Source organism: Chiloscyllium plagiosum, unplaced genomic scaffold (assembly GCF_037043375.1).
Source record: "Chiloscyllium plagiosum isolate Xiang-an unplaced genomic scaffold, Cpla_swu_hap1 HiC_scaffold_31, whole genome shotgun sequence".
Classification (NCBI taxonomy): Eukaryota; Metazoa; Chordata; class Chondrichthyes; order Orectolobiformes; family Hemiscylliidae; genus Chiloscyllium; species Chiloscyllium plagiosum.
In genome coordinates, this window is record NW_028270169.1 from 46,936,624 (window position 1) to 46,942,956 (window position 6,333).

The window sequence follows — 6,333 nt, forward strand, 5'->3', positions numbered from 1 at the left end:
GTGGATATCAGGTATGCTTTGCTGTGATCAAGTGAATTTGTGGAGGAGTATAACGGCAGTAGGAATATGCTTGAGGGAAATCGGGGGCAAAAAGAGGATATGTAATAACTTTGGCAAATCATTAAGGAGAACCCAAAGAGATTCTAAGAACAAGCAAAAGAGTAAGTAGGGAGAGAATAGGGCTTCTTAAAAATCAACGAGGCCATTTATGTGTTGAAACACCGGAGATGGATGAGAGACAAAACAAATATTTAGTGTCAGTATTTAAGACTTGGAAGCTTGGGGAAATAAGTAATGATGTCTTGAAAAGAATTCTCCCTGCAAAGAAGGAGATGCTGGAGGTTTTAAAACTCATAAAGATAGACAAATCCCCAGGACCTGATCAGATATTTCCCAGAATTTTGTGGGAAGCGAGGGACGTAGTTGCTGGGTAACTTTCTGAGATATTTGTATCATCAACAGCCATGGCTGAGGTGCCGGAAAACTGGAGGTTTGACGAACGTGGTGCCATTACTTAAGGAAGGCTGTAAGGAAAAAACAGGGACCTCAAGACCGGTGAGCCACTAGTCCGTGTTGGGTATGTTGTTGGAGAAGATTCGGAGGGACAGGATTTGCATGCATTTGGAAAGACAAGGACTGGTCAGTCAACATGGCTTTTGCATGAGAAGTCATGTCTCACTAACTTGAGTTTTTTTTTTTAAAGAGATGACCAAGGAGACTGAAGGTAGACACTGTCTATGTGGATTTCAGCAAAACATTCAACAAGGTTCGGCTTGGTAGACTGGTTAGATCACATGGGATCCAACAAGAGCTAACCAATTCAGTACAAAATTGGCTTGAAGGTAGTAGACAGAGGTTGGTGGTAAAAGGTTGCTTTTCAGACTGGAAGCCTGTGACCATTGGTGTTCCACAAGGATCAGTGCTGGGTCCACCTCTTTTGGTCTTCTATAGAAATGTCTGGATGTGAATAGAAGAGGTATGGTTTAAAAATTTGCAGATGACAACAAAATAGGTGTTGTAATGGACAGTTCAGAAGATTATCTCAGAGTGCAATGGGACCTTGATCAGATGGGCCAGTGGGCCAAGGAGTGGCAGATGGAGTTTAATTTAGATAAATGTGGGTATTGCATTTTGGTCAGGCAAACCAGGCCTGGATTTATAGAATTAATGGTGGGGCACTGGGGAGTGTTCCTGAACAAAGAAACCAAGGGGTGCAGGTGCATAATTCCTTGAAAATGGAGTCTCGGATAGATCGGATAGTGAAGATGTTTGGCACACTTGGCTTCATTGGACAGAACATTGAGTATAGGTGTTGGCGCATCACGTTCAGCTGGGCAGGACCACTTTTAGAATAATACAGCAATTCTGGTCTCCCTGCTAGAGAAAGGCTGTTGTTAATCTGACAGAGTGTAGAAAAGGTTTACAAGGATGTTGCCAGGTCTGGAGGGAAGCTGAATAAGCTGTTTTTTTTTTCCCTTGGAGCATTGGAGGCTGAAAGGTGACCTCATGGAGGTTCGGAAAATCATGAATAGGGTGAATAGCCAAGATCTTTTTTCTTAGGGTGGAGGTGTCTAAAACTAGAGGGTATAGGTTTCAGGTGAGGGGGAAAGATTTAAAAAGGACCTGAGGGATAATTTTTTCACAAAGAGGCTGTTGAATAAAGGGAACTATGGAGCTATGAGGGAGGAGCTGGCCAAAGTTCAATGGTGCAATACCTTAGCAGGGATGACCGTGGAGGAACCATGGCAGATATTTCTGTGTATAATGCAGAAGTTGCAGGATCAGTTCATTCCTAAAAGGAAGAAAGATCCCAGGAGGAGGCATGGGCGGCCGTGGCTGACGAGGGAAGTTAAGAAACATATAAAGTTAAAAGAGAAAAAGTATAACATAGCAAAGATAAGTGGGAAAACTGAGGACTGGGAAGCTTTTAAAGAGCAACAGAGGATTACTAAGAAGGAAATATGCAGAGGAAAAATGAGGTACGAAGGTAAACTGGCCAATAATATAAAGGAGGATAGTAAAAGCTTTTTTAGGTTATGTGCAAGGCAAAAAAATGGTTAGGACTAAAATTGGGCCCTTGAAGACAGAAACAGGGGAATATATTATGGGGAACAAAGAAAGAAGAATTAAATGGGTACTTCAGATCTGTGTTCACTGGGGAAGACATAAGCAATCTCCCTGAGGTAACAGTGGCTAAAGGACCTGAACTTAAGGGAATTTATATTTGCCAGGATTTGGTGTTGGAGAGACTGTTGGGTCTGAAGGTTGATAAGTCTCCGGGGCCTGATGGTCTACATCCCAGGGTACGGAAGGAGGTGGCTCGGGAAATCGTGGATGCGTTGGTGATTATTTTCCAGAGTTCGATAGATTCGGGGTCGGTTCCTGAGGATTGGAGGGTGGCTAATGTTATACCACTTTTTAAGAAAGGTGGGAGAGAGAAAGCAGGAAATTATAGACCAGTTAGTCTGACCTCAGGAAAGATGGGAAAGATGCTGGAGGTCTATTATAAAGGATGAAATTACGGCACATCTGGATAGTAGTAACAGGATAGGACAGACTCAGCATGGATTTATGAAGGGGAAATCATGCTTGACTAATCTTCTTGAATTTTTTGAGGATGTAACTCTGAAGATGGACGAGGGAGATCCAGTAGATGTAGTGTACCTGGACTTTCAGAAAGCTTTTGATAAAGTCCCAGACAGGAGATTAGTGAGTAAAATTAGGGCACATGGTATTGGGGGCAAAGTACTAGATTGGATTGAAAATTGGTTGGCTGATAGGAAACAAAGGGTAGTGATAAACGGCTTCATTTCGGAATGGCAGGCAGTGACAGTGGGGTACTGCAGGGATCCGTGCTGGGACCGCAGCTTTTTACAATATGTTAATGATATAGAAGATGGTATCAGCAATAACATTAGCAAATTTGCTGATGATACAAAGCTGGGTGGCAGGGTGAAATGTGATGAGGATGTTAGGAGATTACAGGGTGACCTGGACAAGTTAGGTGAGTGGGCAGATGCATGGCAGATGCAGTTTAATGTGGATAAATGTATGGTTATCCACTTTGGTGGCAAGAACAGGAAGGCAGATTACTACCTCAATGGAATCAATTTAGGTAAAGGGGCAGTACAGCGAGATCTGGGTGTTCTTGTACACCAGTCAATGAAGGCAAGCATGCAGGTACAGCAGGTAGTGAAGAAGGCTAATAGCATGCTGGCCTTCATAACAAGAGGAAGTGAGTATAGAAGCAAAGAGGTGCTTCTGCAGCTGTACAGGGCCCTGGTGAGACCACACCTGGAGTACTGTGTGCAGTTCTGGTCTCCACATTTGAGGAAAGACATTCTGGCTATTGAGGGAGTGCAGTGTAGGTTCACGAGGTCAATTCCTGGAATGGTGGGATTACCTTACACTGAAAGACTGAAGCGACTAGGCTTGTATACCCTTGAATTTAGAAGACTGAGGGGGGATCTGATTGAGACATATAAGATTATGAAAGGATTGGACACTCTGGCAGCAGGAAACATGTTTCCGCTGATGGGTGAGTGCCGAACCAGAGGACACAACTTAAAAATACGGGGTAGACCATTTAGGACAGAGATGAGGAAAAACATCTTCACCCAGAGAATGGTGGCTGTGTGGAATGCTCTGCCCCTGAGGGCAGTGGAGGCCTAGTCTCTGGATTCATTTAAGAAAGAGTTGGATAGAGCTCTCAAAGATAGTGGAATCAAGGGTTATGGAGATAAGGCAGGAAGAGGATACTGATTAGGAATGATCAGCCATGATCATATTGAATGACGGTGCAGGCTCGAAGGGCTGAATGGCCTACTCCTGCACCTATTGTCTATTGTTGCACTACAACTTGGTGTTGTGTGACTTCTGACTTCAATGATATCTGTACATATACACCCAGGTCCCTCTGTTCCTGAACTCCATTTTGAATTGTGCAGTATATATCAATGACTCGGATGAAGGGACTGAATATATATGGTGGTTCAGTTTAGTGATGGCATAACAATAGTAGACAACTAAGTTAAAAGAAGTTTGAATATCTGCACTGGGATATTAATGGGTTGTGAGCAAATGAACGCTTGGCTGATGGAGTATAATGTGGGAATGTGTGAACTTGACCAGTTTAGTAGGAAGAATTGAAAAGCAGTATATTTAAATTGATAGTTTGCAGAACCCTCAAACACAGATGGATCTAAGTACACGAACCACAAAAAGGAGACCAATACCGTCTGTGTAGAATTTGCTAGTACTATGGGAGAGGGTTTAAACAAGCTTGTAAGGGTACAGAAATCTGAGAGATCAAACTGGTTCTGGGAAATGGAAAAGTAACAGAAGTGGATTTCGGCAAAGTAAATATTAACATGAAGTTGTCAAACTGTCGATAATATATTAAAAAGGCAGAATCAAAGACATACTATCTGAACACAGTATTCATGGGGAATTGACAGCACAGATGGAAGAAAACTGATGTCTCCATAACTGCAATTGTAGCACTTGACTTCAAGGTGACCAGGTCTGCAGACTAAACATTCAAGGGGATTTGACATTTAGAAAGGACTGCCAAAATGAAAAGGAGATGGTAGTTCGCTCCTAACAAAGAATGGTACCAATATATTAATGAGAGAACATTCTTACATTGGAAGAAGTTGTTGAAAAATCTGGGTAGAGTTCAGATAGCAAAGAGCAACAACTGTTGATAGGAATTGTGTACAAGGCACCTACTGTTGTTGTTAACATAAGGCAAGGTATAAATCAGGAAACTGGAGGTGCATGTAACAAGTGATGCAGTAATCATGGGTGTTTTAAATGTGCATAGAGTTCTTGGCATGGGTACAAGATGATTTTCTAGAGTAGTATGTTGAGGAATAACTGGGGAACAATCTTCTTTAGATCTAGCATTGTGCAATGAGAAAGGACTAATAACCTTGTAAATGAATCTTAAGAGAAGAATGACCACAAAATGACAGAAACTTAAATTTGAAAATGATTTAGTTCACTCAAAACTATGGTTTTAAATCTAAACAAAGGAAATTGTGAAGGTATAAGGGGAAACTTGGCTGTGGTCATCTGGGAAAACACTAAAGTGTGTGATTATAGACAGACAATTGTTAGTCTGTAAAAAATTAATATAGCTTACAACAAACATACATTTGTCAGGCACAAAGGCTAACAAAGGAAATTCAACATTTTGTTAGATCAAAGAAGGGTTTATCAAGTTTCTAAACAAGTTATATCCTTAAGAATTGGGAGCATTTTAGCATTGGGCAAAGAGGAAACACAAAATTGATAAAGAAAGAATAGAACATGACTATAAACATTGACTGTAAAAGCTTTATAGCCATGTATAAACGAAGTGGTTAGCAAAGGTAGATGTAGTGCCGTTACAGGAAAAGACAGGAGAATGTTAAATGACAAAGGGCATCATTTGTCTTTGTCTTCACCAAGGAAGATGCAAGGTATCTCCCAGAAATCTAGATCTAAGGGACTAGTAGGAAAATAGGAACTGAACAAAATTTGTATTGGAGACACTAATGGGACTAAAAGTTAACATCTGTGTCGAAAGAGGTGGTTGTCGAGATAGTAGATGCAGTATTCTTGAATTTTCAGAAGGCTTTTGATAAGGTCCCACACAGGAAATGAGAAAGTGGGCTTCTATTACATTGGATAGGGAGGGAATACGTTAGCATGGATTCAGGATTGCTCTCCTTACCAAATAATAAATTCGTCTTAGGTGATGAAGTGCAGCAGATACTCAACAGATTAATTTCTGGGATGGTCAGGCTGTACTGAGGAAGATGGAGGAGACTGGACTTGTAGTCTCGTGTTCACAAGTATGAGAGGTGGTCTCATGGAATTTGAGAAATTTGAGGGCGGCACGGTGGCACAGTGGTTAGCACTGCTGCCTCACAGCGCCAGAGACCAGGGTTCATTTCCAGCCTCAGGCGACTGTCTGTGTGGAGTTTGCACGTTCTCCCCGTGTCTGCGTGGGTTTCCTCCGGGTGCTCCGGTTTCCTCCCACAGTCCAAGGATGTGCAGGTCAGGTGAATTGGCTATGCTAAATTGCCCGTAGTGTTAGGTAAGTGGTATGGGTGGGTTGCGCTTCGGCGGGGCGGTGTGGACTTGTTGGGCCGAAGGGTCTGTTTCCACACTGTAAGTAATCTAATCTAATCTAAAAAGGGCTCAACAGGGTAGATGCAGAATGCATGTTTAACCCATAGCTAAAGGGTCTCGGACAGATTTAGGGTAAGGCACTAGCTATTTAGGATTGAAGTGATGAAGGATTTCTTCACTTGGAGGATTGTAAATCTTTGGAATTTGTTTTTC